The sequence below is a fragment of the Tupaia chinensis genome, unplaced genomic scaffold, assembly GCF_000334495.1.
Source record: "Tupaia chinensis unplaced genomic scaffold, TupChi_1.0 Scaffold145685_1, whole genome shotgun sequence".
NCBI classification, from domain to species: domain Eukaryota; kingdom Metazoa; phylum Chordata; class Mammalia; order Scandentia; family Tupaiidae; genus Tupaia; species Tupaia belangeri.
This window is the reverse complement of record NW_006205542.1, coordinates 1,799,030-1,810,985: the sequence shown is the minus strand read 5'-3', so window position 1 is coordinate 1,810,985 and position 11,956 is coordinate 1,799,030. Positions and strand designations below refer to the sequence as shown.

Here is an 11,956-nt window from a genome sequence, read left to right as displayed (position 1 = left end):
AAAAAAAAACTCAAAAAAAAAGGGGGGGGGGAGGAGAGGAGGAGGAAAAAGAAACAACATTGACATGCTGATCTTGGACGTCCAGCATCCAGAATTGTGAAAAAATAAATTTCTGTTTAAATCACATAGTTTTTAGTGTTTTGTTACTTCAGCTCAAGTAGAGTAATCCAAAAGGCATCATCTAGCACACACCCAGTAAACACACACACACACACCATATTACAGATTAAAAGAATTAAAATACAGAGACAGACCAGTTTGCATAAGTTTTTACTACATCACTGTAATAGGGGCTAGCAATTTATTATGTGATATCCATCCTCAGGAATATAAAGAAAATATAGTATGAGGCAATTTGGATTCAATTTGGAAACTGTCATTTCTTCATTAAATGATTTTCTTGTAGCTTTCAACCATGTCTTTTAGGTATAAACTCAATCTTCTCATGTTTTTGCCCCCTCTTTCCTTTCTTTTTAATAAATAATATCTGGAAATGGTTCAATAGATTTCCCCTACATCATATGTCCTTTTTCCCCAGAGCACCATGGCTCAGCCTTCATGACAGAAAGAGTATTAGATCTACACTACGAAGGAACTCTGTGATCTGAGTCTACTTCTTGATATGTTAATAGATCTAACATAATTCAAAAAATCTATTTCTCTCTAACAAAAGCTGTATTTCAAAGTTATTTCTCTGCTAAAGACTGTAACGGAAGTGTAAGCTTTGATCTGTAAAGGCAGAACAATGACCCTTTTTGTTCTAGGCAGTGTGTCCATCTTTTCTTCCCTAAGTATCACAGCTCAGCTTTGTAGATAGATGTATGCTAGACAGCAAATATAACGTACAGAAGAAAGTATAATATATTGCTTAAGCATGTTTAAATGATAATCTACAACCCATTGGCAAAACTGGCACTACCGCTTCCAATTTGTTTGATTTTATTGTAGGCAAAGGAATGGTTGGTGATACTGAGGAGTCATTTTGGGTGGTTAGGATGGTATGGTAGAGCACTATGAGGCAGCTAAGTTCAAAAACTAGATAAGGCTCAGGAATAGAGCAAGACACAGTGAGAGAGTAACGGTTCCTGGTAAGCCCATTTCCTGGACAATTAAAATACTGTCTCTAGCATATCCATGATACTGTCAAAACAACTTATCCACAGAATGTTATTTAAATATTTTATATCAGACCACACTGTGTCTTATATTTTATGTTTCTTGAGGGAAGGTACATTGTTTCTGCACATTAATCCTTCTAATGCCCATTATTGAGGAGTTTCACCGCCATCTTTTGAATTGGTCCTTTTAACAGTTCGCCTATCAATGTGTGGTAAGGTAAAAAAGCAAAGAGGGTTTCTACTACATGTATTTGCTGGAAATTTATCTCCCGTTTTCTAATGAAATGTTTGTCAAATTCCAAATTATTTGGTTTATCTTTCAGAACGTCAGTTTTAGAGTAACATTGAATTTGCTGCATAAATCCTCTGCATTGAAAATGACAAAGATGAAAATAAACAAAAGGAGCTGGAGAATTCTCATTAATATCATCCACAAACTGTCTTAATAAAACAAACTGTAAGCATCACTGACATAGAGTTTAATGCCTTTGAACTATAATTATTTGGAGGTCTATTTTTAGAAAATAAAATACTTCTGGGGCCAGCAGATGGCATGGTGGTTCAGGCACTGGATTCCCACATAGCCAACCACAGTTTGAATCCTAGATCTAGTGGCCTGAAAAATTATGCCAGGTATATGTGTGTGCATGCCCAAAATCCCAAGAAGAGAATGGAGGAAAAGGGACTGCAGCATGGCAACCACCCCCTATGCATGATTTCTCACATCCCTTCTCTCTCTGGCAAGTACACATATGCTGTGGCAAAAACCTTGGGGAGGGGGGAAGGAAAGGAAATACTTTTAAATACCACAATGAAAATCCTAACAACATCTCTTGAACATTGCTTATTCAACAGAAGGCTGCATAAAAAAAAATCCACTTTGTGACCATTTAATGGAAATACAAATGTATCCCATGCATAACTGAGCCATCATTTCCAAAAGAAATGCAGTTTTTAAGTTATAAGGGAATATCTTTCCATCTCCACCATTTCATAAAGATGGAGAAGGAATCCCCTGTGTATCAAACTGTATAAGCTTTATAGTTTGGAAATAATGAAACCAGAAAAGAATGATAACTGTTTCCATAGGTTTAACCTGCAACTTATATAAGGCTTTTACATTTTAAAAGTGAAGCTGCTCTGCTGGCTTCACAATGGTGGTTGTAATCACGTTGCGGTTGCTTTGTCCACGTGTACCAAAGATGAGAAGAGACAGACCTTGTACTACATGCTTGATTTCTACCCAGGAAATCTTCCCGTTTAAAAAACATCAACAAGAAGTCAAGATGCCAATCATAGGAAATAGCGATGCTCCTGCTGATGTCTCTCTCCTGCCCGTCATGAACTCTGGGCAGGAGAACAAACAGCCGTCAGCACAGATTCCACCTGGAGCTCTCCATCTCCTCACAGTGTTGAAAACAGAACAAACATTTGAAAAGAAGTCACAGAACAGAGAAGCCTTGAGAGACCTTGTGGCAAGTCAATGTCTGAGACCATGGGGAAAATAGTCACACTTTCTCCTTTGCAAAATGTTGAAGACTTAGTCTGAAATACCTCTCCTGACAGAGCATTCTGGTATGGTAACTATCTGAACATAAAGAAGTATCTTTACCTATAACTAATCAACTCAATTGATTTGATTAAATCCAATTTCTCAACAGTCTTCTGTGTGTTTAGATAAGAACAATCTGATTAAAATGCACTTGCTCATATAAACTCTAATTAGCAGTTCACTGAAAATAAAATGGGATTATTTTAAAATAAAAAAGGACTAGAGCACATTCTCTGGATGAGCTTTACTTGTCATGAATAATATTCCCGACCCACGCTGGCCTCAGTGGCCCCACTACAGTGGAAGCGAGCCCTCTGCCAGTCAAGGCAACCACCAGGTGTTACCACAAACCCCTTGAGTACCACCTGGCAGGTCTGCTCATCTCTCCTCTCTGGATCTCTGAGGCTTTATGTTTCAAGCAGGGAGTTCCTATTGGATCCTTTAAATCTCTTTCAGCTCTAAAAGTCTAACTTTTCTAGTTTATATAATTTTATGGTTTAATATACCTTTGTGTATGTTTTGGTGCCTAGAAGTCATCTCTTCATTCTCTAAGTTCCCAGGACAACCTATTTGCACCTTCCACTTGACCTATGACTTCCCTAAACTACAGAACCTTATTTGACCCTTTTTAATGTAATGTATAAGTGGCTCTACTTTTCATTTGAATAGTAGACTGAAATTCTGCTATTAAACTGAATATATTTAGAGGCAGAAATAGGGTCTGATGTCCTCCATAATATTTAGCTTGATACTTTGTATGCAGCCTGTGCTTATGTCAAGTAAGTACATGAATATTAAATAAACTACACTCAACTCTGGGAATATTCATTGAAAATATAGTCTTTTGTATGACCTAAAAAAAACACAGGGGATCTGGGTTTTGGAATGTACTCATTAAAAAAAAAATGATATGGTCAAGTAAATGGTAAAGAGTACAGCATTAGCAGTTTTTAAAATACATTCAGATATTTAAATTTTTAAATTAAAAAAGACAAGTGACTCGGAAAGTCTTTAGGCACTCTCAAAAATAAAGTTTGCGATTTAAAGGAAGTCATTTATAAAAATAAAGCAGTTACTATTTTCTTTCTGGTGTGGCTTAGAGATGAGAGTCCTAAATAAAAGAAATCGACTATAGCTGAGGGCCCGTCCTGGTGGAGTGCACTGTTACCACACTGTGCTGCACTGGCGGGGACCACGTGGAAGGCTCAGGAGCAATTCCTAGACCAATTAAGAGCTAGCCACTGCACTGGCACTGGAAACCCAGTGACTCAGGGGAGCTGAGGTAGAAGGATCATGATATGGCAAGAATTTAACCTGGAAGAAGAAAGGAGGAAGACACTGAGATATGAGAGACGGGTTATCAAAGGCAGGCTAGCATGGATCTTTATGTCAATTAGAAGAATTTAGATTTGCTGCTGTAGAAGCAAAGAACAATTTATAATTACTATTGTAACATTTGCAAAAATGGGGCAAATGATTAAGCATTCTTTCAGAACTGAAAGAAAGAAAAAAGCCCCAGCGGTCTGCTGACCCACACATATTTGAGCATGGTGTTCTTTTCTAGACCATATGGACTGGCAGTCTTAGTTTCCTCAGGAACTCCTTGAGTAATAGAACTAGAACAACTCTCACTGTTCAAATGCAAATGCTTTCTCATCAACTCAAAATTGCTCCTATTATCAAGTTTGAGAAATATATCAACAGCCAAAGCCCTCTAAGGACACAATCAATGACACACCACAGGCAACTTCCTATTCTCAGTGCTTTCTTCTCTTTTCTCAGGCTGAAGCCAGAGAGGCTGCTCAGCCAATCAACTTTGAACCCTTGACAAATAAATCCACTCTCCTCCCTGTCTGAATATCTTTGTTTTCAGTCTTAACCAGACCCTCCTGCAGCGATAATGATACTCTGCCTCCTTAGTCAACCAATAGGTCCAACCAGTGGGTGGCCTCACCATAACACAAAAGGTCACAACTCCAAATCTCTGTTGTGCTTGGTATTGTTATGAACTGAATATTTGGGCCCTCCACAAAATTCATATGTGATTAGACTACAGGGGAGTCTAATCCCCAGTGTAATGTTATTGGATGCAAGAATGCAGGGACACAGCCATGATCAGGCCCAGCACCCACAGTGGTTTTTGTCCCACGCTCAGGAAGAATTAGAGACATGGACACAGAAACTAGGTATGGCAAGGTAGGGAGTTTATTGAAGGATATGGAGAAAGAACAGAACTTCCAATAGGAAGGGGGTGATTCTGGATAAAGGGTTGCCAAGGAAGAACTAAGGTGAGGGGTTTTTATTTTGGTCAGGAAGGGCTTTGTCAAAACTTATTCTAGGTGGGGCTTGTGTAATGCAACCCCTCATGGTGGGGAGGGGCATGTGCTGGATGGGTCCAATTCATCTCCTAATTTTGAAGAGAGTATGAAGGTCAGGAGATTCTTTATCTGGAAACTTTGGGCCATAAATTATTCAAGAACAAAATTTACATGTCTAAGGTCAAAGAAATATGGTGACTGGGAGAAGACAGGATTGTCAGGAGCCACACAGCAGTCGTTCTCCTCTCTGGGGGAAGGAAGGAGTGTTGCTCTATCTACCTGTAAATGGGGTCCAATTCCTGTCTCATTTGGGAAATAGAGCCTTTGGGAATTAATTAGGTCATGAGGTTGGAGTTCTCATGGACAGGATTAGTTAGTGTTCTTAGAAGAAAAGAGAACCTGTTCCCTTTCTCTCTCTTTACCATAACACACAGCAAAAGGATGACTATAAACCAGGAAGAGGGCCCTGATTACCCCGGACTGTGATCTCAGACCTCTAGCCTCTAGAACTGTGAGAAACAAATGTTTACTTTTTAAGCTACTCAGTCTGTGTTACTTTTGTTACAGCTGACCAACCAAATATTTTACAGAAGCTCCTCAGTTTGTGTAATATCTATTCTAATCTAGTAATTGGTCCATTAGAAAAAAATAAGGAGCTTGAAGTGGAAGTGAGATAATTCCATCACCTTCAGATGGCTAAGGTGCTGAACACCCACTGAGGCAGGAGAAAGCTAACAAATAAAAGAGGGTAAGGGAGCTGGAGTGTCTTCCCATGTGGCTAATCAGGGCAGAAAATTCCCTGCTCAAGGTAAGGTAAACAGGAGATTAATGGGGCGGTGTCTAGTTGATTAAGCCACATTTAATAAAGCCAGTGAGATAAATCACTGAGCCCAGCCACATATGAAATAACCAATGAGAAATCAGTGGGCCAAGCCAATGATCAACCGACATGACCTCAATTAAAAATTATACACCTCACAAAATCAACTGCTGGGGTCTTTTTGAGCCACTCTTCATCTGTCTGCTCAGGCCTGCTTCTACCTCTCTAGAGTATAAGTTTACTTTTACTTAATAAACTACCTTTTCCTTTCACCATTGGTGTGTTTCGTTCAACTTTTTGTCTGAAGCCAAGAACCTGGATATCACAGAAGCCATCCCACACCATATGGCTGACCATGGTTTGAGTCCTGGACCTAGCAGCTTTCTCTCTCTTTCTCTCTCACTCTCTCTTTCTCGGTCTTTGGTGAGTGTAAATGTCCTATAGCAAATTGAAATAATAATAACAACACTGAATAAAGTTAAATAAATCTTTAAAAAAATCTAACCACTCTTTTTCTTTGTTACTATTTTCAGTTTTTCTGTCTACTGTGTAAACACTAATATTCTCTATCGGTCTATCATTTGCCCTACCTACTCCCAAAGCAGCAACAGCACCTTTGAACCTCAGAATACCGAATTTCCAGACCCAAATCTCTAGTTATGATTGGACGTTTTTGCTGAGCTGAAAGCACTCTCACACAGTAGTACCCTAGTATATTGTTTATGGGTTTTGGCCATTCCACTTGCTTGGTGTCTCATTCTAATTGCCTGTGTCCACACCATTCTGGTTGCTAATTATTTTTCTTATCAGCTTGTTCATAGCACATCAAATTTGGTATGTCCCAAACTGAACTCCTCAGTTATTTTTATTGCTCCCAATCTGCTACACGTCTTGTATTTCTCTCTCAGTTAATGGCGCCAACACCAACTCTACCCAAACAGGAATTTTAGAGTCATTTCAGTTTTATCCTCATTCAACGTCTATACCCAGAGATCATATTTAGCTACTCTCCAGATTTGTATCTCTACCAATGCTCTTCTCCCTATCATAAAGCACTGTCAGTTCCTTGGTTCACAAGTTGTCATCACTCATCTGGCTTAATGTCTTAGCCTCCTATCCGGTTGCCCTAATTCCATCATCTCTTCTTTCTAAACCATTTCTCCTAACATTTAAAGTTACCTTTGTTTAAAAGAAAAAATCTTATCATTGCAAATTTCACAAAAATGTATCCTGAGTTCATCCAACAGAAATATGAAGGAATGATAGAGTTAGATGAGGAATAACATGAATAACAGTTCACATATTATTAAAACAAACAAACTTTCTATTATGGGCTATTCACTGTTTTAGACACTATGGACATCGTGGATAAAAGACATGGTACCTCTCCACTAAGAAGATAAAACATTAAAATATTATTGATTATTATTATTAATTATTGGGCCAGTCAGTAGTGACTGATTGAAATAGCTAGATATCACATGGCAGACTACACAGTTTGAATCCCAGACCCAGAGGCACACTGGGTGCTGTGCACATGTCCTCAAAATCCCAAAAGGAGAGATGGGAGAGAAAGGATTGTAGCACGGCCATTCCCTATGGAGGGGTGCTTTCTCCCTTTCGCTCTGTCTCTATCTCTAGTAAGCACACATACCCTCTACCAAATTAAATATAATAATTATAACTACAGTAGTTATGGTTGCCAGATAAACTATAGAACATCCAGTTAAGTTTGTATTTCTGATGTACAACCGATAATTTTTTTCATATATGTAGCTCAGCTACTGAATAGCACATGCTCTCATTAAAAATATTATTTATGTGAAATTTAAATTTAACTGAAGGTGTGGTAGTTTTATTTGCTACATTTAGTAGCCCTAAGTGTAGTAAATACTGACATATGCTGATATAAATGCATTCACAGTCAGAGTCAAAGGTCTGAATAAAGCTCCATCACCTAGTGGTAACTGCCAACTGTACTAGTCCTAAAGGTCTCCTTCCTGTTCCTTCAAAGATTATACTCTTCAGGTTGGCTTCAGTCCCTCTAGACAGGTCTACAACGTTTACCTTCCAGTTCCTTTTTTTGTGTCTCCCTCTATGTCATCTAAGAATTACTTAGCATTTCATAATAAAGAGATGCTTCATAAGCCCCATTGCCTTCTATTCAAACTCAGATATAGACACTACAGAAATCTAATATTAGATTAAAAATAGAACGTCCTTTTCTCTAATACATTCTGGTTAAAATATTTAAAATAATCAACTATAGTGATTTATAATCAATTGATCAATAACTAAATACTAATATTTTTCATGAGAGATGACAGGTTACTAAAAGCAGATTGAAGCATATGAAAAAGACATAAGAGAGATCAATAAAGATGGGAAATGTCACAAAACCCAGACACTGGAATTAAGGCTTAGCCTGATAGGAACAGGAAACTATATACATGTTGAATCAGACAGTAATGTGATGAAAATGGGACTTAAGAAAGAATATTTACTTTCTCCAATTTACTTTTCCCAAATTTTGTTTAATTGGTAGGCATAAATTTTTTGCAGGAAAAACAGAAACCAGTCCCTTTGATTCACAGCTGAAAACTCAGAACAGTCTAGGAGTACGACACAAAGTACGTGGCAAGTAGTCATTTTTCTTGTTTCATATCCCAAAACGTTAGTCTTCTGATAACGACATGCAATGATTTATTTACTTTTAACTGAGAATTTACTAGAGTCACTGAACAATTTAAAATTTTCTCAAAAGAAAAAAAATTCCTATGTCAATACTGAAAGAAAGAAAAAAATCAAGTTTTTATCAATAAGAAAAGCTTTGGTTCTGTTCATATAATATTCTAAGGCTTATCCTCTAAAATTAATCATTAAATGAGAGAAAGAGAAACAGAGTGTGAGAATGAGAGAATAGGCATGCAATAGGTATTTTCAATTTTTTTAATTATTTAATCTAATTTTATTATTATTATTCAATTTGACCAGAGAGAGACAGATTGAGAGAGAGTGAGAGAGACAGTGAGAAAGCAAGCCACCGGGTCCAGGACTCGAACCGTGGTTGGCCATATGGGGGTCCAGTGGCCCGATCACCACACCACTTGCTGGCCCCAGTATTTTCATTTTGATGTTCAATCCCTCTTAAAAACTATTGACATTCTTCTATAAAAATTAGGAAAGCAACATAGAACTAAAATAAGGTTTACGAACTTTTAGCAGATCTGACATACACAAATGAGAGGTGGAATTTGATGTGTGCTCTAAGTAAGACCAGTGAAACCAAAGCTCAGGGAGAAAGAAATTTGGTGGAGTGGCTGGTCAGGCAGCTTTTAAAGGAAATTGCACTTGAGCAGAGACTGAAATGACAGGTTGGATTATAACTGATAGCGAAGGCGAAGTGAGGGAGAAAATTAGATACTGAAAAAGGTAGGGGGGGCAATTCTGGGTGGAAAAAGAAGCAGAGGGCAGCTTCAATGAGTGGAGAACAGCGGGCTATTGTAAAACATGACTGGAAGAGGCATTCTGGGAGACAAGACAGCCAGGCAAGGGACAGTTCAAGGTTTACAATTTATTCCTCAAGGCCTCTAAGGGGCAGTAGCTTTGATCAAAGTTGGGTGGGATAAATTACACTGGCAAAAGGTTAGGAGACAAAAAGGCCAATTAGGTTTTTAACTCCATGCAAAAAGGAGAGCCTGAAATAGGAGATGGGAGTGAGAACTGACAGAAGGAACAGATGTGAGAGACGATTCAGAATTAGACCTGACAGGACATAGTGACTGATTACATTCAGGGAACACAAGGAAGTGAGGAGTTGAAAATGACTCAGGGGTTTCCCGTCTGGGTAACTGGGAGAATGGCAATGTCATAAATAGAAGAGAGAAGGTGAAAAGGATGCATGTGGGTGACCATGCCTGTGCTTGTGCTTGTTGGAGTGACGTGGCTGGAGAGACTGTGCTCTGTTCTGTCTTACTCCGACCAAACGTAATATTTGAAAACGCTTATGGATTAGGTACTGGGTTGAGTGCTGTGGAAGATCCAGTGGTCTATGACGTCAGACTTCTTTGAAAGTAAAAAGTTAACTGCTCTCGGGACTCGCAGGTGGGGGAATGGTTACATCACTGAACTCCCAAGTAGTCGACGATGGTTCAAGTCCCAGACTTGGTGACTTACATTCACACCAGGAGTGTGTGCATGCATGCTCAAGATTGTGAGAAGAGAATGAAGAAGAAGGGACTACAGCATGGCTATCCCCTCTGTGGGCTGATTTATCACTTTCTGTCTCTCCGTCTCCCTGTCTCTTCAGCAAGTGCATGCACCCTATAGCAAAAATCTCACTCTCAAAAAATAAAAAAGTTAACTGCTCTCTAATCTTAACTTCAAATAAATTAAGTTTTATAATGACATATAGAGACATACACATGCACACAAATATAACTCAATGTTATATTTTTTCCAAGCCTGAAACTTAAATACAGCACAAGATTCAAGGTACCACAGTATATGGAACTATAAAGAACCAGCCAAAGTAGTTTAATACTCTTAATGTTTCAAGGATAAGAGAAGATGGAAATAACTTTCTGGAATTGCATGGAAATGCAAAATTAGAAAATCAAAGTAACAACATGAAAGAATTCTGCTTTTTTTTTTCTTTCTTCCCTGTTCCTCTCTATTTTCTACTCCTTAATGTTTATCCGCTCAGTTTGCCATAATCATTAAGGGAGACAACAGAATCCATCTTGGAATCATTTGTCATTGTTCAAATCAAACCATAACATAGGTCAAATTAAAAGAAGTCAATGTATATCAAGTTCCAATGGTAGAGCATAATATTATGCATAATATCACGCATTACAGTCTCTTCCTTCAAGAGGTGAATACTACAGCTGGCGAGATAAAACAAAAGAAAATTTTTTGAAAATAATTTTTTTAAATCATCCAAATAACCAGAGAAAACATATCCCAAGGTAACATACTATTTATTGTCAAATGACTGGTACACTTTAAATGTGGTGCAGGATTAAAGATTAACCTCTCCCTTATCTGCAAGCAAAACAAATAAAGCCTGCTTATTTTATAAATTAGAAAATATACATGAAAAACATCACAGATAGAAATTTGGCCATTCTCCTATTTTTCTATCAAACTCTAACTCCTTCACGAAGTCATTTCAGCTTGGGATGAATACCAGAAAGTAGGACTTACTGATTATATTTCACAACAACCATATTAGAATACATTGTTTGCATCAAGAAACCTACATCAATCTTGTATTCTAATCTAGAACCTAGCCCAGGGTTGGAGTAAAAAGAAGGGCCATCAGTGAGACCTGATGTGGATAATTCAAATGAGTTGCCAGCCATGACTGCTGAGGAAGTTGGGACATGCGCTCTGGAGCCAGAGACTGGCTTTGAACCCCGGTTTCAGTATTAGTGGGTATGTGTGCATGGGCAGCTCATTGACTTCTCTGCACCTCAATTTCCTCATATAGAAAAAGAAAATAGTAATGATACTGTGTAAAGTTTTAGGAGAGTTAAATGCACATGAGGTGCCTAAAATAGAATCATATAAAATTGCAGCTGTTAATGGAGTTGGCTGGAGAAACAGCAAAGAGGCAGAACTAGAAATGCTTCTGCTTAAATATTATATATTACTGAAGTTAGTGAAAAATTTTGAAAATATTCATGTGTCTTCTTTTCCCTGCTGATAATCCCATATTGAACAGAAGGTTCTCTCCCTTGTACTAGCCTCTTCTTGCCTGTATGCCTCTTTAAGGAAGCAGGAAGAAGTATGAATTACAGGGAATATAATTCTCTAGAAGAATTGGGTGGTCAGGAAAGTCATGACGCATTTTTGCGTAGAGAAATATGCTGTGACTTTCCAGAAACCTAACACATGCCTTTCCATTTCTCTACTTTTCATTAACTTCCCTAAGGTATTTCCCAGGCTCAAATGCTCAGGAAAATGTTGAGTCTTTCCTCTTCTTTGTTTCCTTCACAGCTACATTCACTTGTCACCAAGGCCTACTAGTTTCTCCCTCCAGATGCCTCCTCATCCACTTGTTCTGTAACCACTGTCGTTATCCTTACTATTATTAACCGTGTCTAGTCTATTTTAATCATCTATTCATATATCACTTTCTCTC

The 11,956-nt window shown here is 38.1% G+C and overlaps 1 protein-coding gene across 1 annotated transcript in view; it reads right to left on the bottom strand.

The window, feature by feature from the left end:
- LOC114006117 (regulating synaptic membrane exocytosis protein 1-like) overlaps positions 1–11,956 on the bottom strand; it is a gene marked incomplete at its 3' end in the record, with an annotated part of 286,386 nt that overhangs the window by 164,259 nt on the left and 110,171 nt on the right. The window lies entirely within an intron of this gene.